We start from the raw sequence: 24,661 nt of genomic DNA on the forward strand, positions 1-24,661 counted from the left end.
TTGTCGGGACAACAGGAAGTGTTTCGTTGCTGTTAGCGGAGCTTTGACGTCAGTGTCACTGCAGGTTTCTGTTTCGTTTTTACCGGACCGGATTATTTGTTGTTCTCTTGTGTAAAAGGCGAGTTTAGACGGAGCGTTTGTGTTTGTGATCGATCATGAGACTGACCCGAGAGAAGACGAGACGCTCGCGCTGATGGGAGGAGTTATTTTGAGGCGTGGGACTGACCTGCACACGGAGCAGCTGGACGTGCCCGGCCACTGTTAGAGACCCGGCCGCTAAAGGAATACAGGCTAGTATTAGAGAATTTACGGTATCTGTTATTTATTGAACGATAAGACGATATAGTAATTATCGTGACAGCCCTAGCAAAGCGCCAACTAATCAAGGCTAGGACAGAAAGATAAGCCTTTATTGATCTCACAATGGAGAAATTCACTTGTTCCATTCAGCTTCAGAAACACTCAGGGTGTGCAGGAAATGTGCAAACAACGAAATAGTAAAAATAGAGATATCTTATATACAATGACGACCACAAAGCTAAGGGGGCAAAAAAGTAAAAAAAAAATAAGATAGACAGACTATAATAAAAATGTGGTCTTATGATTTGATCACGTAAAACTGCTGGAGCGGCCAAGTGTTTTTTTTATGTTAGTTTATGAAATGCTGTTAAAGAGTAACTGATCATAGGCTCAAGTTGTAATGATCTGATCACTTTATGTGAGTTAATGTAATCTAATGAAAAAGCATGTCATCTGGGAGGTCAGGCAAATATTTAATACACAGATCTCCACAGACCTCTCACACACTCTGCACTCTCACTTTTTGAAATGTATTTATTGTATTCTCTGATATCGGCAGATACTCAAACCCCCAGTTTTGGCATCAGTGTCGGAAGCAAAACTCGGTGCATCTGTTCTGATCCAGCACGAATAAAAGCACCAAATGGACACTGTCTCATTCATTAGTTCAACTGTCAAATTTTCTCACGGGGGCAATAAAGTCTAACCTCAACCTTATGCCTAAATATGAACAGACAAAACACGTATTTAATGTTTCAATAGAAAGAAAGTTTATTTAACCACAGAAGCTTCAGTTTTTGTTGTCCAGGTCCAGAGAGGGATTCCTCCGCGGACAGGCCCACCTGAAACAGAGGAGGGGGGGGGGGGACACCATGTGACTAGTGATGAACAGATACAGATTATTAAAAGTCAGAGTAATAAGAAGGGAATAGCATTGCAGTGGATCATGTATTTTACCTTTGTTTTCATGTTATTACAAAGACTTCACACACCACGTTTCCTGCTAATATTTTTGGTCAGGTTTGTGACGAACCATATTAACAAACATGGTGCGAGTCCTATAAACTAACACGCAGCTACTTAGAATCTGTGAACCCTCAAAACTCCCTCTCTCCCTCTTCAGGATGTGTTTCCTGCTAATAGTTTAACCACATTAGCATGTAGCTGCGTTTTCTGTTTGTTAAACCAAATGACTTTTATGTACAATGCTATTCACATCTGATCAAAAGGGCAAAGTGCAAATAAATGTACACATGATGAATATTTTGCCCAAACATGGATCGATCAGCAGCGCTTTAGTTTACAGGACATTAGCAGCATGACAGTAAGATCTCAGTGCAGGCTCTCAGTCGTACAGGAGTCGTCCGTCTGCAATGAAGGTTCTTGAGTCGTCGTCTGTACTGTGTAGTTGAAGTGTAGAACGTTTCACCTCTGATCCAAAAGGCTTCGTCAGCGACACTAAAGCCTCAGCTCAGCTCGCAGACTAGATACAGACCAGAGGGAGTCGTTCAGCTTGGCTAAGCCCCGCCCCTCTCGTAAGCCACTCTCCCCTGTAGGTCAACACCTTTGCAGCCATAAGCCTTAATCTGAACGACCCTTCACTCAGCTGATCGCTGCTCGGGCCGTTCAGACTGAAACCCAGGTGAAACCCAAGACTCGTAGCTACACAGATGTTTACCTCCAGGTGAGGGCAGACAGTAAGAGAGAGAGAGAAGAACTGAGCCAAGCTGAGCTCCTCCCTCTGGTCTGTATCTAGTCTGCGAGCTGAGCTGAGACTTTATTGTCGCTGGCGAAGCCTTTTGGATCAGAGGCGAAACGTTCTACGCTTCAACTGCACAGTCCAGAAGACGACTCAAAAACCTTCACTGAAGACGGACGACTCCTGTACGACTGAGAGCCTGCACTGACGTCTCATCGTCACAGCTGTTAATGTGCTGTAAACTAAAGCCCTGCTTAACGACACGTGTTTGGGCATCTGGACATTTATTTGCACTTTTTTATAAAAAGAAAAATATGTAAAAATAAAAAGCTTAAAGGTTCGATCCATATTTGACTTTGCAGGATTCACACGACGTGTCTGATTCCAGAGCCTTTAAGACGTCCTCAAAGTCGCTCTGCAGGTCCGCCTTGCTCTCTTTGAGACACGTTATTATGTCTCGCTGGGCTGAGATGGTTGAGAGATGAGCTTTCTCTCTTTCAGAAGAATAATTCATCTTCTGTAGGACACGACGCTCCTGCTCTAAGATGGACTCTCTATCTCGAAGTGCGCCCTTGTCTGATTCCAGAGCCTTTAAGACGTCCTCAAAGTCGCTCTGCAGGTCCGCCTTGCTCTCTTTGAGACACGTTATTATGTCTCGCTGGGCTGAGATGGTTGAGAGATGGGCTTTCTCTCTTTCAGAATAATCGTTCGTCTTCAGTAGGACACGACGCTCCTGCTCTAAGCTGGAAACTTTGTCTCGAAGTGCGGCCTTGTCCGATTCCAGGTTCATAACCTCCTCAGCATAATCCTCAATTATCGTTTCTTGAGCGACTATTTTCTCGTCCTGCTCAAACTGGATAGTCGTGACCTCATCGTCAAACACCGCCATGCTGTCCTTCAGGTCCTCATACGCCGTCTGCAGTTCGAGGATCCTCTCCTGATCACACTTGGCACGAGCCTCCATCGCGGCTTGTAACGATTCAAGGCTGGCAATTTCTTCAGCGTAATCCTGAATTATTGTTTCTTGAGCGGCGAGTTTCTCGTCCTGCTCTGCCTGAACGTTCATCATCTCCTGCTCAAAGGTTTCCATGTTTACCTGCAGGTCGTCAAATGCTGTTTTCAATTGTAAAATCTTTGCAGAATTCTTCTCCTGTTCGGCCTTGGCGCTAAACTCATTCTGCCTCATCTGGAAGTCAAGTTCATTCTTCATCTCCTCCAGATGTAAGATCTCCGCCCGAGCTTCTGCGAGCTGTTTCTGGATCTTGTCATTTTCCATTTTCAACCTGTCGGCGTCTCCCTCGGCCGTCTGTCTGTCCTCCAGAGCCGTTAAGACGTACTCAAAGTCTCTCTGCAGGTCCTCCATGCTCTCTGTGAGGCGGGTTATTGTGTCTCGCTGGGCTGAGATGGTTGAGAGATGAGCATTCTCTCTTTCAGAAGAATAGTTCGTCTTCTGTGTGGCCAGGAGCTCTGCTTTGAGACGAGCGATCTCTGTCTCATAACGGCCCTGTTTATCTTCTGTATCTTCACTCAAAACGTTCAAAGTCTTCTTCTGATCGCCAACAACCATGTGGACATCGACCAACGCTCCCACGAGGGCGCCGCTCTCCCCTCGGAGGGTCTGAACCTCCTTCTTCAGAGTCCTGCCTGGCTGGAGACTCTTGAGACCTTTTGCGATCCTGCGTTTGGCCTTTCCGGCGTAATTCTTAATTTGCTGGGCCAATATGGGGGGAGGCTTTGCATTTCCTTCCCCAAAGGCCCTGTTCCCGCACTCCTCCATGGAGGGGAACCGCTCTGAAAAGTCCCAGAACTCCAAATCTGCCCCAAAGGATGAGCCAGAGGCTTGGATCTGAGACATTTCCAGATCTGAGTCTTGCAACAGTGAAACTGTGCTGTGATTCTCCATTTTCTGAGAAAATGAGAGAATTTACAAGGTTTTCGTGGAGAAATACCGGAGGTTTTGATAAATACTGTGTCTGCTGAACGAGATGTGTGCGAACGTCTTTCAGAGATGAGCTCGAATGTGGAGGTCAGAGTGTCTGCTAATGCTAGATGTCCCGTTTATGATGACATCACCGCTGTCGTTATGGCGATGAGCCAGTTGTAGAATTCAGATCCGAGAATGGGACGATGTCGTGTTCTCAGATGGGAGGGGCTTATCGTTGCCATAGCAATAAGGAATTCAGTGGTGAAAAGTCATGTGACTGAACCCACCCACAGATACAGATGGAAATGCCCATATATGGTCATGTTCGAAGCAGCCAGAGGGGAAACAAAGAAGAGAAAACAACAGAATTAAAGATGCACAACGCAAGTCTCTGAGTTTTCGCAGAACTATGCCCCCTTTGGCGAAAAGCGGAACTGCACTCAGAGTTGTGCACGCTCCTGGACCACACGCACGCTTGCACGAGCACGAGCCGATCAGAACCAAAGGAGCGTCATTCGTGATTGCACAAATCTTTTGTTGAGAGTCGTAATGTCTTCAGAGGTAAGAAAGTTATACGTTATTTTGAATTATGTGAAAGGATTTTGCATTTCAGTTAAACAACATTAATTTTTCAGAGGAAAAACGGGGTTAGGAGAAAGGTAAAAATAATGATAATAATAATCCCATTTCTACCCGTTTTGTGTGTTCACTGATGATTGGATTATAATGGTAATGCGTTCATGAATAATATACATTATTACTTTATATAAGCTAAGAAATAATAAGCAGTGAGTGACACACCAAATACCTTATTAGTTGGTCAACAAAGTAGACTGAAATATAATGCTACCATCTGAGCTAAAACAGCCTGATCCTCCGAATATTTGTGAGGGTTTAGCTTGTTTTATTGATCTGCTTAGTAGCATATTCCAACAGCAATATATTCTTATAGACAGTAATTTGAAATACATGTATCTGTGAAATGTGCTAATACTTTTCAACTACTGTACCAGGGCAGGTTATGTAGCGGCCAAAAGTCACTAGTTTATACATTTAGAAGAGAAAAAAAGGCTCCCTATACACATAACATGGAATTAATTCACACAGTACAAGATCATATTAGCTGGGAAATAGAAAGCGCATGGGCCGGTAGTGATGCAGTTCAGAAGCAAACTTGATGTAGACGAACAGTTATTTGTTTTGTAAAAAGTCAGCCTGCTGTACAACATGAGGGAAGTAAAATAAGCACCCTTTTATCACTGTATTTCTTTCCTGCGATGTGTAGAATACAGCATGTATGTTATCACAATAACAAAATATTGTTTTCCCTTTAGAATTCCAGCTCGGGCCATTTTGATGTTCTTGTGGAGAGAAGTGGCAGCAGTGGAAGGGGCCACGAGGAAGACCAAGGGGGGGAGGCAGAAGAATCTTGCTCAATCATGTGCACGATTGATCAGTGAGGACAGAAAATGATCCTGACCCTTTTGGCATTTATGTTGACTGTAAAGAAGCAGCATTCAGGCAATAGACAAGCTGTGAGCACATGAGAAAATATGTCCACGAATTAGGGAAGAAAAGGCTTTATTGTAAATATTTTGTTCCATGTTTGTAACAATAAATATATATGCACTGCTTATGTTTCACTTGGAGTTTGTTCATGGAGCTGATGGCATCTAGAAAAACAAAACATGATTTTTAGCAATTAGAACAAATATGTTTTTATGGAACAGATAACAGACATGCATTTTAAAAGAATGAAAAACAAACATACCTGCCTCTGTGGACACGTGACTGCACCAGATCAGCTGTAGGACGGGGCACAAGGCCAGACAGGGGTCATATGTTCTGAATCTTTGTTTTCTTGGGGGAGTCCTGCAGACTGAAGTCGTATTCGTAGAGTTTTTGTCTGCAGGTCAGGGATGTCACTGTAGTCTTCTGCCCGGTCTGTGACTTCTTGCAGTACAGTCGTTTTTGCCTGCACAACAATTTATATGACATAAGTTCTGAAAACATGCGTTATATCAGGAAGTCATAAAGCGATGACTTACGACACATGGCCTGTGTTGTTGACATGCACTGGTCGGTGTCATGGTGGTCGTGGCCGTCGTCTGTCCCGGCTTCATATGAAGAGGCAGATCCCGGGCGTAGGACCTCTCTTTCCTTACTTTTATCACCCAAAGACCCATGGACTCCACCATGTCAGTGGAGTGCACCTCACCACACACCCTACAATACAAAAATAAACCTCTATAATGTAATAGTAGAAGCAACATTGACATCTACTACTACAGTGCTTTACTTTACATACATTCTGAATGATCATAACCATAAACTCCTCTGTTGCTTGCATGTTGACAAGCAATACAATTACAATATCTTTTATCCAGCCAAGTATTGTTTTATGTCGCGACATCACCCAGGCCTGTTGAACAAGTTCACATTTTAAATTCATGTTTCATTACTACATGTCACTCTCACATGAAAACCAAGTCACTTACAGCATAAAGTCTCTTAGTGAGATGCTTTGCAGCCAGAAGTCGAGGGAATAGGAAACGCCTCTCGTTGATTCTCTCCTTGTAATAAAACACAAACACTGCATTAGAAAATGCCCATCACTTTCTCAAATACAGAAAATATTCTGATTTACAAATGAAACAAAAAAGGCCAGAGACAAAGCACATAAACCACTGAATTACCTGGAGAGTCCATTTGTCCGTCAGCTAAAGTAGAAACACAGATGCACGTCAGTTATTAGAGAATTTGCAAATATCTGCAGTTTATAACTTACCACGGCCAACAACACTGTCTTTAGTCTGTAATGGGTTTATAATGGCAGCCCTTTTCTCTGTCCACAACTCCCTTACAGCTGGTACGCAGTAGAAATGATGCATCCCATAGTAGAAGATGCACCATTCTCATGTTTATTATTTGAAGAGGTTATGGCTGTTCCACATCTTGTGTCCGCGTGGGCAAACTATGCAGATATATATGCAGAAGTATTACAAATGCACCTACATTATATTACATTACATCCTGTTCATGACTTTTTAAAAAACACTACAGACATTTAGTCCTCACCAAGTCTACTATGAGTGCAGTCCATTCCTCAAGTCCACTGATGGGAAGTTCATCCAACTGATTCTGCATCGAACCACCAGGGCTGTGTAACAAAAACATACACACTTTATTCACACCTTTACAAGGAAAAGACAGCAGGAACTGCATTACAAACATACCACAAAGACACAGGACGACATAATCAGAGACATGTGTGTCTGTGGCCAGTTCTCGCTCAAACTCTGTCCTGTGCACAAGAAAACATACAATATCTTAGCCAACAAAATGCACATCAGTAAATTATTGACCCCAAAGCAAGTAAAGATTGGAAGAGATTATCATTATTGCGGTATTATTATTTATTTATTTATTAGCAATTCACACCATCTAAACCAGGACCAACTCAGGACTACACCAGGTCTGAACTAGGTCTAGACATAAACCCGGTCTAAAGTAGGAGTAAACAATGACTAACATTTATATGGGTGGCATGTGCTCTTCACAAATAATTTATTACTATCAGTACACAGCAACAGCCACGTTTCTGGGAACAATTGACTGTTTTCCCCCAAAAGAAAACATATCAGACAAAGTTAAGTCTAAGTCAGTGTGTTGGTCAAGGACATGAGCACCGTTTAGCATTAGCATCATTTTGAAGATGTGAGTGAAACGTAAAAGACTCCCGGTAAACCAAACACTGAAACATAGTGATCGCCTTTTATCTTGTGTTTCATGATGTACGATTGATCTGAAGAAAACTCCAAGTTTGTGAACCTGCTCATTGACAAAGCCAATAAAACCCATTCTGATCGTACATTTAGCTAACGCTACAAGCTAAAGACGTAGAATTACACATATTACGCATCGTCATTTGTTGACATAGATCTACCGTATCAGACCTCGTATTAGACATTAGAGACTGGGTCTTACCCTTGTAGTAAGAAGAAAGCAGCTGAGGTCCGGGTGAGCCCGAGAGCGGACCGGAGGTAGTTTGTCCGATGTTGACTCGTCTCTGCGGCGCCTGTTTGACTCCAAACTGCCCCTTTTCGGTCACACTAGACAAACTTTTTATCTTCTTTATCGTACGTTGAGTTTGCCTTTGGGTTTGGGATCAACAAGTGTCCGGTCTCTTACAATCCACCCTCTACATTACTAAAAGTCGCGGAGTTGTCTTCGCTGATGCGGATAATGGCGGAGAATCCACAAACTCCCCAGAGCCAGGTGCGCGTGAACGCGCATGACGTCACGCCCCGGCTCAAAACCTTAAGATTCCGTCCCGAATCCGTCTTATTTATTTTACTGCACAGGATTATAGGGGCGAGTGCAGTGATCAGAGAGGAGCTCAATCAGCACATCAGGCAATTGTTTAAACATGTATGGGTGAGAAAACGGTTATTTTAACATTTAGACTTGCGCATAGCACCTTTAAGGCTAAAACACAAAAATTAATTGTATTATTTTATTAATTTATTAGAACAGGGACAGTGCACAACAATCAACATCTCTAAATGTGACAATTTTAGCTCCAAAGCTAGTTTTTAATCGCAGTCCCAGCAAACAAGAAGAAGTAACAAGTAACTGTAACTAATGACTTTTTTACAGTAATCTTCCCAACACTGGTCACAGGGCCGAGTGTGAGGAACCACAGAAAGTGTCTCTTATTGTTCAGTGGCAAAAGTAAAAGTTCATAACAGACGCAGAGATGAGGATTTAAACAGTTTATTTACAATTTAAAAATAAAGAATCAAAATGGAAAACAGGTGAAAACTATTGTCAGAAACAAGAGTTTATAAAGACTGAACAGTGAGATCAAATCAATGCAAACATGTCTGATTATAACTCATTTAACTTATATACAGGATTTCAATAAGAAACACATTAATTTATTAAGGAGAGAAAATAAAATTCAAGGTGATTCAAAAGGTTTTTCCAGAAGCAGAATTAAAAAAGTCAATTCAAATAAAACAAATCACTTGTAATTATACAATTAATTGTTTTCAAAAGGTCAAAAAGAAGAATCTTAAAAGGTTTGTGATAAACGACAAGTACAGACAACTTTAGAAATACAGAAAATGGTTTAAGTGTTGTCTTAATGTTCATGTGTTTTTAGATTAATGCAAACATTTCTGATTAAAACTCATTTAACATTTACAGAACTTCATAAACAAAGAAAATGTTTAAGAAAAACAAACATATTTCAGGTTTGTTTAAAGGTATTTCCAGAAAAAGTTGATTCAAACTAACACTATCACTTGTAAAATGAATTGTTTTCACAAGACCAAAAACAAGTGTCTTTTGTTAATGACGAACATAAGAACAATCTTAGAACTCTGTGTTAAACAAAATGTAAATTCATTTCTTCAGAAAACTAGAAAAATATTTGAAATGTGCTTTAAACACTGTGAGTTTTCGTGTGTTTTTTTAGAGAACTTCTGTGGGTGAATGTTTTCTGACAGACTGAGCAGCTGTGAGGCCTCTCTCCTGTGTGTGTTCTTCTATGATCATCTAAGTTACACTTTCGGGCAAATGTTTTATCACAGATTGAACAGCCGTGTGGTTTCTCTCCAGTGTGTGTTCGTTCATGTCTCTTGAGGTGAGAGAGGACTGTGAACTTTTTCTCACAGACCTGACAGCTGTAAGGCCTCTCCCCGGTGTGTGTTCTTCTATGTGCAACTAAACTACATTCATGGGCAAATGTTTTCTCACAGTATGAACAACTAAATGGTTTCTCTCCTGTGTGCACTCTAATGTGTCTTTTTAAATCATGTTTATCCCTAAATGTCTTGTCACAAACATGACAGCGGTGCTTCTTCTTCTCGTCTCCTCCGTCAGCTCCAGACGTCTCTCCGTTGTCGACCGTCGCGCTCGTCTCTGGGTCAGACTTGTTTTGGGCGGAGACTTTGGTGCTTCTGTCTCTGCTCTGGACCTGGTTGTGGTGATCTCCATCAGCCTCTGTCTCCATCTGTGCGTCTGAGCGGCTGAATGGAGGTTCTTCATCATCGTGGTCAGTGTCAGACGAGTGCTCAGTGTGTCCCTCCGTCTCTGAGCGGAAATGTGGCTCTGAGCTGATGTTCCCGCGCTCAGTTTGTCTCTGTGGAAGCGGGGAGGGCTCTTCTCTCTTCACGCTCACAGCACTGGACTCTGGGAAACACCTGAAACATGAGTTAAATATGAATAAAGTGAACAATAATGTGACTGTGTTTGAAAGTGTGTGAGCCTACACTGGCAGCTGCTCTTCCCCCTGTTTGATCCTCTGCTCCTCTGGCTCCTCTTTAATCCTGGTTGGGGGCGTCTGGACCCTCGCTCTGACCAGTACGACTCTCGGGCTCAGTATCTGCTCCAGGAGCCGCTGTTTCCTCCGGTTCTCGTCTTGGGAGCGACGCAGTTCCTCCTCACACTCCGCTGTCGTCCTTTCAAACAGCGCACGTGTCTCTCCAGCCGCCGCAGCCAGACGCTCGTTCACAAACGCTCTGAACGTTTGGCCTTCACACATTTTTACAAACAGCCCTAAACAGAGACCACAGAGGAAACCAGGAGGTTTCAGCCCATCATTTACATCTTACTCTCCTGTCACATAGAGCTAAAGCTGAGCCTGGACTTTTCTGTGGCTGTTTCTCTCCTGTCGAGCTAACTGCTAACTAGCCTTTAGCTCCTGAGAGATTTTAGCTTCAACTTCATCAGGATTAAGGCCGACAATCATGAAAACAAATCCCTAAAAAGGTGTAAAACCTCCTTATGAAACATCACTGACACAAACTGAACACATTGACTCACCTGCTCCGTGTCTAAAATGATTAAATCCCAGGCGTTAGCTTCACACAGCAGCAGCAGACTGTGGGAAAGAGCAGAGTGTGGTGTTGCCGCGGTAACGCACTTAACTGTTTCTCTACAGCCAAAAGTGTGAAATAAAACCTCTACAAACAGAAATAAAAAGGAGAAATGACGTTCAGTCCTAACGTGTGAGGACAGTGAACAAGTCGGCTGCTCCGGGAATCTTTTCAGAGACACTTTTGAAGTTAAAATCTCCGAGGAGCTAAAGGCTAATCAGCAGTTAGCTCGACAGGAGAGAAACATCCACCGAAAGATCTGTTTCTGTCGCCAGAGAAAATATATGAAAGTGACATTTATGTGGGCGCTTTCATATGCGGACAGTTAGCAAGCGAGCTAGTCTGGGAGACTTTTCAGATTCCATTAGCCGGCTCAATGTGTTTTTCCTATAGCCGTTAGCATTAGCCAAACATCGCACATGATGAACCACAGATGTTTTCAGCTGTTGTCAACACATCATCCATGTTTAGGGGGTCAATGCCTCATTCATGAATGTACAGACTTTTATGAAGTTTTACCTTAGATACAAATTAGCATAAAAGTGTCCTCTAAGCTAAATGCCCAAATGCTCACGTTCAAGTTTCTGCTTTTTGTGAGCTGATGTCCTCAGTGGCTTCGTTCCATTGTTGTAATACGGACGCCACGCCGCCATCTTGGTCCGACATATGTTATTATGCAGCCAGTGTAATGTAATGGAACTGGCATAATGACTGTTGGTTCTGATAAAACCCATCAGAACAACAAATGCAAGTCTGAGCATAAGGATTAAGGATTGATGCTAATCACAGTTTGATATTTTTTGCAGTATTCTTGCCACATTTTGAAATTATATATATATATTTTATGAAGTTTTTATTGAACAAGCTGTAATTGACCTGTATTTGACCCATACAAACAGTAGGTGGCAGCCTTCACATCAACATGGCTCGTGTTATTATTCCTTTTTGGGCCCTGAATCTATAATCTATGGAAGTTTAACGTTTTGAATGAAATTATTAATATAAATCAACTTTTCCATAATATTCTGATTTTTGGAAAGGATCTGTATTTATACTCCTACTTATTGAAGAGCAGTTGCAATTTAAATTTGGATAGATACGTTTTTCATGCGTTTGTAGCTAAATCACCAGCCTGAATATGTCCTGATGTCAGTGTGTGTTTAGTAAATGTGTCGTGTGTCGATTGTCGGCGGCTGAAAGGTGTTTTTCTGCAGGTCGTTCTTGTAGTTTTGCCTCAGTGTTTGCTGTTGTGTCGTGGCTGAGCTGAGAAAGTAAACGCTGGCTCTGAAGCTTTGGTGATTGTGAAGCTAAAACACGATTATGTATTTTATTAATTTATTAGAACAGGGACAGTGCACAACAATCAACATCTCTAAATGTGCCAATTTTAGCTCCAAAGCTAGTTTTTAATCGCAGTCCCAGCAAACAAGAAGAAGTAACAAGTAACTGTAACTAATGACTTTTTTACAGTGATCTTCCCAACACTGGTCACAGGGCCGAGTGTGAGGAACCACAGAAAGTGTCTCTTATTGTTCAGTGGCAAAAGTAAAAGTTCATAACAGACGCAGAGATGAGGATTTAAACAGTTTATTTACAATTTAAAAATAAAGAATCAAAATGGAAAACAGGTGAAAACTATTGTCAGAAACAAGAGTTTATAAAGACTGAACAGTGAGATCAAATCAATGCAAACATGTCTGATTATAACTCATTTAACTTATATACAGGATTTCAATAAGAAACACATTAATTTATTAAGGAGAGAAAATAAAATTCAAGGTGATTCAAAAGGTTTTTCCAGAAGCAGAATTTAAAAAAGTCAATTCAAATAAAACAAATCACTTGTAATTATACAATTAATTGTTTTCAAAAGGTCAATAAGAAGAATCTTAAAAGGTTTGTGTTAAACGACAAGTACAGACAACTTTAGAAATAAAGAAAATGTTTTAAGTGTTGTCTTAATGTTCATGTGTTTTTAGATTAATGCAAACATTTCTGATTAAAACTCATTTAACATTTACAGAACTTCATAAACAAACAAAATGTTTAAGAAAAAACAAACATATTTCAGGTTTGTTTAAAAGGTTTTTCCAGAAAAAGTTGATTCAAACTAAATCAATCACTTGTAAAATGAATCGTTTTCACAAGACCAAAAACAAGTGTCTTTTGTTAATGACGAACATAAGAACAATCTTAGAACTCTGTGTTAAACGAAATGTAAATTCATTTCTTCAGAAAACTAGAACAATATTTGAAATGTGCTTTAAACACTGTGAGTTTTCATGTGTCTTTTTAGAGAACTTCTCTGGGTGAATGTTTTCTGACAGACTGAGCAGCTGTGAGGCCTCTCTCCTGTGTGTGTTCTTCTATGAACATCTAAAGTAGACTTATGGGCAAATGTTTTATCACAGATTGAACAGCCGTGTGGTTTCTCTCCAGTGTGTGTTCGTTCATGTGTCTTGAGGTTAGGGAGGTGTGTGAACTTTTTCTCACAGACCTGACAGCTGTAAGGCCTCTCCCCTGTGTGTGTTCTTCTATGAACATCTAGATGACATTCATGGGCAAATGTTTTCTCACAGTATGAACAACTAAAAGGTTTCTCTCCTGTGTGCACTCTCATGTGTCTTTTTAAATCATGTTTATCCCCAAATGTCTTGTCACAAACATGACAGCGGTGCTTCTTCTTCTCGTCTCCTCCGTCAGCTCCAGACGTCTCTCCGTTGTCGACCGTCGCGCTCGTCTCTGGGTCAGACTTGTTTTGGGCGGAGACTTTGCTGCTTCTGTCTCTGCTCTGGACCTGGTTGTGGTGATCTCCATCGGCCTCTGTCTCCATCTGTGCGTCTGAGCGGCTGAATGGAGGTTCTTCATCATCGTCGTCAGTGTCAGACGAGTGCTCAGTGTGTCCCTCCGTCTCTGAGCGGAAATGTGGCTCTGAGCTGATGTTCCCGCGCTCAGTTTGTCTCTGTGGAAGCGGGGAGGGCTCTTCTCTCTTCACGCTCACAGCACTGGACTCTGGGAAACACCTGAAACATGATTTAAATATGAATAAAGTGAACAATAATGTGGCTGAGACGTGTTTGAAAGTGTGTGAGCCTACACTGGCAGCTGCTCTTCCTCCTGTTTGATCCTCTGCTCCTCTGGCTCCTCTTTAATCCTGGTTGGGGGCGTCTGGACCCTCGCTCTGACCAGTACGACTCTCGGGCTCAGTATCTGCTCCAGGAGCCGCTGTTTCCTCCGGTTCTCGTCTTGGGAGCGACGCAGTTCCTCCTCACACTCCGCTGTCGTCCTTTCAAACAGCGCACGTGTCTCTCCAGCCGCCGCAGCCAGACGCTCGTTCACAAACGCTCTGAACGTTTGGCCTTCACACATTTTTACAAACAGCCCTAAACAGAGACGACAGAGGAAACCAGGAGGTTTCAGCCCATCATTTACATCTTACTCTCCTGTCACATAGGGCTAAAGCTGAGCCTGGACTTTTCTGTGGCTGTTTCTCTCCTGTCGAGCTAACTGCTAACTAGCCTTTAGCTCCTGAGAGATTTTAGCTTCAACTTCATCAGGATTAAGGCCGACAATCATGAAAACAAATCCCTAAAAAGGTGTAAAACCTCCTTATGAAACATTACTGACACAAACTGAACACATTGACTCACCTGTTCCGTGTCTAAAATGATTAAATCCCAGGCGTTAGCTTCACACAGCAGCAGCAGACTGTGGGGAAGAGCAGAGTGTGGTGTTGCCGCGGTAACGCACTTAACTGTTTCTCTACAGCCAAAAGTGTGAAATAAAACCTCTACAAACAGAAATAAAAAGGAGAAATGACGTTCAGTCCTAACGTGTGAGGACAGTGAACAAGTCGGCTGCTCCGGGAATCGTTTCAGAGACACTTTTGAAGTTAAAATATCCGAGGAGCTAAAGGCTAATCAGCAGTTAGCTCGACAGGAGAGCAGGAGAGCTAGCCTTTAGCTCCGTAGAGATTTTAATTAAGGCTGTGTCCGAATGTCCACACTAGTCCCTAACCCCTCATTCACTACATAGGCCGCTCTATATATTCACTATATAGTCACTGATTCTGTTGGCGATTCGGACACAAGCCACTACTTTCTGCGAGCTGCCTGGTGCAGATATGTTTTTTAAATTTTTTTATCTGAATTTATTTAATGTTACAAACGACTGTGTTGGCACTTTTACAGGTGTTTTTTTGTCATTTAAATTTAAATTAAAACTATCATCACAAAAAAAAAAAAGTCACCCCAGCGTGAGCTCAAAGACGCCAAAAGTCGGTCAGAGCCCGGAGTCCGAACACCAGCAGATTGAGTGACGACATCTGCTAAAAGTCACTAAACTCCGGGAATAAAGTATTTCTGTGATAAAAACCAAACTCAGAGACAGTGGAATATTTATGATAAATACGAGTCAGATACTTTATATTTAACATGGATTTTACATGAATGACTTGGATTATTGGAGAGGAAGCTGTCGGTCATTTAACAGCTCAAGCTAAAGGTTAGCCGCTAACGTTAGCATCTTTTCACCGTAACCGTTTATATTTAGGTCGTTTATTCATGAGAAACACAAACACACGACTGAAACAGCTGATTTACTTCAGTCGTGTTGTTTAGTTCAAAGACCTGTCTCTGTCAGGCTCTTCTCCCACTCTCGCAATGCATTGTGGTCTATATTGACCCGTTTAGTGACCATCGATGCTCACTACTTTTCCAGATGCATTGTGGGAAATTAAGTGCACTACTTTTTTCCCTCTGGACATTCGGACACCCCTACAACATGTGACCACTATATAATCACTATATAATCACTATATAATCACTATATAATCACTATATAGGGCAGGGGTAGGCAACGTCAGGCCCGGGGGCCAAATCCGGCCCTCCAGCATAGAAGCTTTGGCCCTCAAGATGATTTTGAGAAATATTATTATACAAATCAAAGTTATTTGAATAGTTTTAGAGTTTAACCTTAGCCAAGCACATTTTCTCCAGTTCAGCTTTACCCAAATCTAAAAGCTTCTCGACTGGAGCTGAACAGCCTAAAACAGATTTTTATTGACTTTCTTGTCATTTTTTTGCTGTGTGTTTGTTGTTTTTCTTGTTGCATTTTTGTTATTTTTTGTTGTGTTTTTCACCACTTTTTTTTTCAGAGTTTTGGGGGATTTTTCACTCTTTTGATTCTTTTTTTTAAAGAAGCTTTTTAGATTTGGGGAAGGCCAAACTGGAGAAAATGTGTTCAGTTTAAGGCAGGGGGTAAAGTACTGAAAAAATGTGAAAAATACTGTCCATTACTTAAAAATGTCCAAACAGAAAACCAAATGAGGTCATATATTATGCAAAGCACTGGCACTGGTGGAAAGTGGTGCTTTAATTTTGGCCCTTAGACTATTTACAATAAAGAAACTCGGCCTCCACCAAGCAAACCTGCTTCCCCTGATAAAGGGAATAGTGCGGACATTCAGACACAGCCCATATCACAGTATGGAAAAACGGTGGCCTGTTCCTTTAAGTTTGTTGCAACGATTAAAGCTTTAGGATCCCTGAAGGTGTGAAAATGACCTTTTTCTGACTGACCACTTTCTTCTATGGTACAAAAAGAAGAGCCGTGTTTTCCTGAACAAGATCATCTTCATCATGACAACGCACCATGTCCTGCTGTAAAGAAAACCTCTGCATCACTGGCTGCTATGGGCATAAAAGTAGAGAAACTCATGATGTGGACCCCCTCCTCCCCTGACCTCAGCCCTATTGAGAACCTTTGGAGCCTCAAGCAGAACATCTATGAAGGTGGGAGGCAGTTTTCATCCAAACAGCAGCTCTGGGAGGCTGTTCTGACATCCTGCAAACAAATCCAAGCAGAAACTGTCCAAAAACTCACAAGTTTAATGGATTTAAGAAGCTGCTCAAAGAAGGTCCTATGTTCAAATATAACTTGACCTGTTCAGATGTTTTTGATTGAAATATCTGTTGATTTCAGTAAATATGACGTCCTAATGCTGCAAACTATTATAAATACTATGTTCAGTGAATTACAAGCTTTAAAATGTGTTGAAACTCTGTTCTGCGCTGCATGAGATTTACAAACTTGCTCCGTTTGGATCGACAAGAGAAACATTTCAAATTGTTTCTCCGTTTGTGGGAAAAACATAAAAGACTGAGATTTTAGACGGTTTTATTGACAACTGGAAAACGAAGAGACAAAACAGGAAAACAATGATGATCGTCAAAAGCAGAGTTTATAATGAACGATTATGCAAACGTTACTGATTAACTCAAACTCAAATATTTACAGTCATTTAAAAAGGATTAAGACAAACTGAAAACATTTAAAGGTTGTTTGTCTGCGTTAAGTCAATTCACACTAAAAACATTTCCATATTTCATTCAAACAGTAAATTAAACATTAAAAGTTTGTGTTGAGTCAAAAGTGAATTAATTTTATATGTAACTGGGAATAAGAGACAACTTTGGAAATTAAATCGAACTATTGACAATGTTGTGAATTGAAAAGTCCTTTAAACACTGTGAGTTTTCATGTGTGTTTTTAGATTGTGACGCCCTCATCCTCTCCTCCACCTGTGGGCGGGGGTGATGCTCGCTCTGTCTGTCTCCAATCAATACTAACATTTGTTATTAAAACTCCATCAACATATTTACAGTATTTCACAAACAAACACATGTTTTTAAGAACAAAATGAACACATTTAAAACTGGTTTAAAAGGTATTTCCAGTCTTTAAAAAGTCAAAGATTTGTGAAGTCGATTCAAACTAAATAAATCACTTGTAAAATGAACCTTTTTCAAAAAGCCAAAGCTAAATGTCTTTTCTAAATTATGTACATATTAAGAACAATCTTGAAACTTGTTATGAAGCGACTTGTGAATTGATTTCTTCAGAAAAACAGAAAAATGTTAAATGTTAAATGGAATGGAAATGTGCTTTAAACACTGTGAGTTTTCATGTGTGTTTTTAGATGATGTCTCCGGGTGAATGTTTTCTGACAGACTGAGCAGCCGTGTGGTTTCTCTCCTGTGTGTGTTCTTCTATGATCATCTAAAGTAGACTTTCGGGCAAATGTTTTATCACAGATTGAACAGCCGTGTGGTTTCTCTCCAGTGTGTGTTCGTCCATGTGTCTTGAGGTTAGAGAGTTGTGTGAACTTTTTCTCACAGACCTGACAGCTGTAAGGCCTCTCCCCTGTGTGTGTTCTTCTATGTTCAACTAGACTATATTTACAGGCAAATGTTTTCTCACAGTATGAACAACTAAAAGGTTTCTCTCCTGTGTGCACTCTAATGTGTGTTGTTAAAACATGTTTATGTCCAAATGTCTTGTCACAAACATGACAGCGGTGCTTCTTCTTCTCGTCTCCTCCGTCAGCTCCAGACGTCTCTCCGTTGTCGACCGTCGCGCTCGTCTCTGGGTCAGACTTGTTTTGGGCGGAGACTTTGGTGCTTCTGTCTCTGCTCTGGACCTGGTTGTGGTGATTTTCTCCATCAGCCTCTGTCTCCATCTGTGCGTCTGAGCGGCTGAATGGAGGTTCTTCATCATCGTGGTCAGTGTCAGACGAGTGCTCAGTGTGTCCCTCCGTCTCTGAGCGGAAATGTGGCTCTGAGCTGATGTTCCCGCGCTCAGTTTGTCTCTGTGGAAGCGGGGAGGGCTCTTCTCTCTTCACGCTCACAGCACTGGACTCTGGGAAACACCTGAAACATGATTTAAATATGAATAAAGTGAACAATAATGTGACTGAGACGTGTTTGAAAGTGTGTGAGCCTACACTGGCAGCTGCTCTTCCTCCTGTTTGATCCTCTGCTCCTCTGGCTCCTCTTTAATCCTGGTTGGGGGCGTCTGGACCCTCGCTCTGACCAGTACGACTCTCGGGCTCAGTATCTGCTCCAGGAGCCGCTGCTTCCTCCGGTTCTCGTCTTGGGAGCGACGCAGTTCCTCCTCACACTCCGCTGTCGTCCTTTCAAACAGCGCACGTGTCTCTCCAGCCGCCGCAGCCAGACGCTCGTTCACAAAAGCTCTGAACGTTTGGCCTTCACACATTTTTACAAACAGCCCTAAACAGAGACGACAGAGGAAACCAGGAGGTTTCAGCCCATCATTTACATCTTACTCTCCTGTCACATAGAGCTAAAGCTGAGCCTGGACTTTTCTGTGGCTGTTTCTCTCCTGTCGAGCTAACTGCTAACTAGCCTTTAGCTCCTGAGAGATTTTAGCTTCAACTTCATCAGGATTAAGGCCGACAATCATGAAAACAAATCCCTAAAAAGGTGTAAAACATCCTTATGAAACATTACTGACACAAACTGAACACATTGACTCACCTGTTCCGTGTCTAAAATGATTAAATCCCAGGCGTTAGCTTCACACAGCAGCAGCAGACTGTGGGGAAGAGCAGAGTGTGGTGTTGCCGCGGTAACGCACTTAACTGTTTCTCTACAGCCAAAAGTGTGAAATAAAACCTCTACAAACAGAAATAAAAAGGAGAAATGACGTTCAGTCCTAACGTGTGAGGACAGTGAACAAGTCGGCTGCTCCGGGAATCTTTTCAAAACACTTTTGAAGTTAAAATCTCCGAGGAGCTAAAGGCTAATCAGCAGTTAGCTCGACAGGAGAGAAACATCCACCGAAAGATCTGTTTCTGTCGCCAGAGAAAATATACGAAAGTAACATTTATGTGGGCGCTTTCATATGCGGACAGTTAGCAAGCGAGCTAGTCTGGGAGACTTTTCAGACTCCATTAGCCGGCTCAATGTGTTTTTCCTATAGCCGTTAGCATTAGCCAAACATCGCAAATGATGAACCACAGATGTTTTCAGCTGTTGTCAACACATCGTCCATGTTTAGGGGGTCAATGCCTCATTCATGAATGTACAGACTTTTATGAAGTTTTACCTTAGATACAAATTAGCATAAACATTCATTAGGACATGGCTGGAACATGTAGGGGGAGGAAAATACATAGTTTGGACATTTTTAAACTCCGTACAGTCCCTTTAATTTATTGTGAATTTATGTTACATTTATAAAGATACGTTTATTTTGCCATCAAGGGTAATTTTGTTCTTTTTTGTTACACTGCAATTATCGCCAGATTTTAGTTTGGTGTAAAAGGCTGCGAGACCTGCATTGGCCCAGACATGCAAAAGACTTTGAGCGAGTCATCCACAGCAGCAAGGACATTTAGCTGAACAAGGTATTTGTTTTATTGTGTTGAATTATTGTGTATATTTGTAAAGTACATTGGTCTAATTATTGTACGCTTGTTTAGTTTGCACAAAACTGAATATTTGCTGCCCAAGAACCTCCGAAGTGGCAGGCGGCCACGAGGCAGCCATTTTGTTTAATACATTATCTCATCTGTGACTGGACTTTGTCTAAAGAATTGTATTTCATGTCTTGTCCTATAGTTTTCACGGCATAAACTCAAGTAAAGCGCCCGTCTTTAAGAAGCCGTGCCTGTGTTGTCATTTCGGAGCCACAGTTTGTGTCCAGGTCAGACTGAGGAGTCCAGCTGTGGAAAGACCTGATGAGACGGAGCTGAACACGCTGAGGTGACACTCAAATGTCTGTGTCAAAAACATTTTGTGGCTTGGACTTAAGTATTAGTACAGAAGTGTTTAGACTTCAAATATCAATCCTGATTTTTTATATGATAGTTCATCCTTATTGTCATGAAACTCTGAGAAAGTCCATAGTCTTTTCTACCTGTTTTTACTGAGCTTACTGATTGTAATTCTTTGTTTTACAGAAATCTGAACTGCTGTGAAAACTCTGAGACCATCTCAGCATCCAGGCAGCAGGTATTACGGCACTCATCGTTATATTCTGATAAAGTGGCCACAAGTTGGATGTGAAATAACATTTGTGAATGCTTTTGTGTGTGTCCAGTGTCAGACTGAAGAGCAGCTGTTGAAGGATCTGCTGAGGCTGGAGCTGAACACACTGAGGTGAGACAGAGTCAGAGCTGAGATGTTTGGATGAGACAAAGCAACATTTTACCTGCAGGTTTTGGTCTTGCCATAGGGACTCGTAACTAAAGTATTTTTGTTCTTTTTATGTCTTACAGAAATCTGACCACACTGATGAAGACTTGACGGTGATTTACAAAGATGCCCTTCCTCCTGCTGTGAGTCTGCAGAACCTGCTGCATGTACAGAGTCTGTGGAACCTTCTGAGACACTTCAGCTCCTCGTCTTCATCGGCTCAGTACAGACTAATCCACCTGTTTGGACTGATGTGAACTATCACTGCAGAAATACAGATGTTCTATCATGAACTGCACCTAAACATGTAAGAGTTTTACACTGTGTTAATGTTAAATAAACTGACTTTATAACTACACTTTGTTTTGCTTTATTACAACATTTATATCTTGTACTAAATTTGTAAAACTTCAATAATGGGGAAGAACCAATAAACTAGGGATGCACCGATACCGATACCAGTATCGGGTATCGGGCCGATACTGAGGATACAAATTAGACACAAATTAGCATAAAAGTGTCCTCTAAGCTAAATGCCCAAATGCTCATGTTCAAGTTTCTGCTTTTTGTGAGCTGATGTCCTTAGTGGCTTCGTTCCATTGTTGTAATACGGACGCCACGCCGCCATCTTGGTCCGACATATGTTATTATGCAGCCAGTGTAATGTGATGGAACTGGCATAATGACTGTTGGTTCTGATAAAACCCATCAGAACAACAAATGCAAGTCTGATCATAAGGATTAAGGATTGATACTAATCACAGTTTGATATTTTTGCAGTATTCTTGCCACATTTTAAAATTATATATATATATTTTATGAAGTTTTTATCGAACAAGCTGTAATTGACCTGTATTTGACCCATACAAACAGTAGGTGGCAGCCTTCACATCAACATGGCTCGTGTTATTATTCCTTTTTGGGCCCTGAATCTATAATCTATGGAAGTTTAACGTTTTGAATGAAATTATGAAAATATATCAACTTTTCCATGATATTCTGATTTTTGGAAAGGATCTGTATTTATACTCCTACTTATTGAAGAGCAGTTGCGATTTTAATTTGGACAGATACGTTTTTCATGCGTTTGTTGCTAAATCACCAGCCTGAATATGTCCTGACGTCAGTGTGTGTTTAGTAAATGTGTTGTGTGTCGATTGTCGGCGGCTGAAAGGTGTTTTTCTGCAGGTCGTTCTTGTAGTTTTGCCTCAGTGTTTGCTGTTGTGTCGTGGCTGAGCTGAGAAAGTAAACGCTGGTTCTGAAGCTTTGGTGATTTTGAGGCTAAAACACGATTATGTATTTTATTAATTTATTAGAACAGGGACAGTGCACAACAATCAACATCTCTAAATGTGCCAATTTTAGCTCCAAAGCTAGTTTTTAATCGCAGTCCCAGCAAACAAGAAGAAGTAACAAGTAACTGTAACTAATGACTTTTTTACAGTAATCTTCCCAACACTGGTCACAGGGCCGAGTGTGAGGAACCACAGAAAATGTCTCTTATTGTTCAGTGGCAAAAGTAAAAGTTCATAACAGACGCAGAGATGAGGATTTAAACAGTTTATTTACAATTTAAAAATAAAGAATCAAAATGGAAAACAGGTGAAAACTATTGTCAGAAACAAGAGTTTATAAAGACTGAACAGTGAGATCAAATCAATGCAAACATGTCTGATTAAAACTCATTTAACTTATATACAGGATTTCAATAAGAAAAACATTAATTTATTAAGGAGAGAAAATAAAATTCAAGGTGATTCAAAAGGTTTTTCCAGAAGCAGAATTAAAAAAGTCAATTCAAATAAAACAAATCACTTGTAATTATACAATTAATTGTTTTCAAAAGGTCAAAAAGAAGAATCTTAAAAGGTTTGTGATAAACGACAAGTACAGACAACTTTAGAAATAAAGAAAATGTTTTAAGTGTTGTCTTAATGTTCATGTGTTTTTAGATTAATGCAAACATTTCTGATTAAAACTCATTTAACACATACAGAACTTCATAAACAAACAAAATGTTTAAGAAAAAACAAACATATTTCAGGTTTGTTTAAAAGGTATTTCCAGAAAAAGTTGATTCAAACTAAATCAATCACTTGTAAAATGAATCGTTTTCACAAGACCAAAAACAAGTGTCTTTTGTTAATGACGAACATAAGAACAATCTTAGAACTCTGTGTTAAACGAAATGTAAATTCATTTCGTATATAGAAAAATATTTGAAATGTGCTTTAAACACTGTGAGTTTTCATGTGTCTTTTTAGATTAACTCTCTGGGTGAATGTTTTCTGACAGACTGAGCAGCTGTGAGGCCTCTCTCCTGTGTGTGTTCTTCTATGAGCATCTAAAGTAGACTTTTGGACAAATGTTTTATCACAGATTGAACAGCCGTGTGGTTTCTCTCCAGTGTGTGTTCGTTCATGTCTCTTGAGGTTAGAGAGGTGTGTGAACTTTTTCTCACAGACCTGACAGCTGTAAGGCCTCTCCCCTGTGTGTGTTCTTCTATGAACATCTAAACTATATTCACGGGCAAATGTTTTCTCACAGTCTGAGCAACTAAAAGGTTTCTCTCCTGTGTGCACTCTAATGTGATTTGTTAAAACATGTTTTTGTCCAAATGTCTTGTCACAAACATGACAGCGGTGCTTCTTCTTCTCGTCTCCTCCGTCAGCTCCAGACGTCTCTCCGTTGTCGACCGTCGCGCTCGTCTCTGGGTCAGACTTGTTTTGGGCGGAGACTTTGGTGCTTCTGTCTCTGCTCTGGACCTGGTTGTGGTGATCTCCATCAGCCTCTGTCTCCATCTGTGCGTCTGAGCGTCTGAATGGAGGTTCTTCATCATCGTGGTCAGTGTCAGACGAGTGCTCAGTGTGTCCCTCCGTCTCTGAGCGGAAATGTGGCTCTGAGCTGATGTTCCCGCGCTCAGTTTGTCTCTGTGGAAGCGGGGAGGGCTCTTCTCTCTTCACGCTCACAGCACTGGACTCTGGGAAACACCTGAAACATGAGTTAAATATGAATAAAGTGAACAATAATGTGACTGTGTTTGAAAGTGTGTGAGCCTACACTGGCAGCTGCTCTTCCCCCTGTTTGATCCTCTGCTCCTCTGGCTCCTCTTTAATCCTGGTTGGGGGCGTCTGGACCCTCGCTCTGACCAGTACGACTCTCGGGCTCAGTATCTGCTCCAGGAGCCGCTGTTTCCTCCGGTTCTCGTCTTGGGAGCGACGCAGTTCCTCCTCACACTCCGCTGTCGTCCTTTCAAACAGCGCACGTGTCTCTCCAGCCGCCGCAGCCAGACGCTCGTTCACAAACGCTCTGAACGTTTGGCCTTCACACATTTTTACAAACAGCCCTAAACAGAGACGACAGAGGAAACCAGGAGGTTTCAGCCCATCATTTACATCTTACTCTCCTGTCACATAGAGCTAAAGCTGAGCCTGGACTTTTCTGTGGCTGTTTCTCTCCTGTCGAGCTAACTGCTAACTAGCCTTTAGCTCCTGAGAGATTTTAGCTTCAACTTCATCAGGATTAAGGCCGACAATCATGAAAACAAATCCCTAAAAAGGTGTAAAACATCCTTATGAAACATCACTAACACAAACTGAACACATTGACTCACCTGTTCCGTGTCTAAAATGATTAAATCCCAGGCGTTAGCTTCACACAGCAGCAGCAGACTGTGGGGAAGAGCAGAGTGTGGTGTTGCCGCGGTAACGCACTTAACTGTTTCTCTACAGCCAAAAGTGTGAAATAAAACCTCTACAAACAGAAATAAAAAGGAGAAATGACGTTCAGTCCTAACGTGTGAGGACAGTGAACGAGTCGGCTGCTCCGGGAATCTTTTCAGAGACACTTTTGAAGT

General features: G+C 41.4%; 1 long non-coding RNA gene across 1 annotated transcript; it reads right to left on the minus strand.

The window, feature by feature from the left end:
- Nucleotides 1–6,478: 6,478 nt before the first annotated feature.
- Nucleotides 6,479–6,810, minus strand: LOC306982381. Its single transcript, XR_013794198.1, has 3 exons — nt 6,712–6,810; nt 6,620–6,643; nt 6,479–6,496 (listed from the first exon to the last, which is right to left on the minus strand). It is a non-coding gene; the product is annotated as an uncharacterized lncRNA (long non-coding RNA).
- Nucleotides 6,811–24,661: the final 17,851 nt, after the last annotated feature.

The sequence above is a fragment of the Gobius niger genome (assembly GCF_951799975.1).
Source record: "Gobius niger genome assembly, chromosome: 24".
Taxonomy (NCBI): Eukaryota; Metazoa; Chordata; class Actinopteri; order Gobiiformes; family Gobiidae; genus Gobius; species Gobius niger.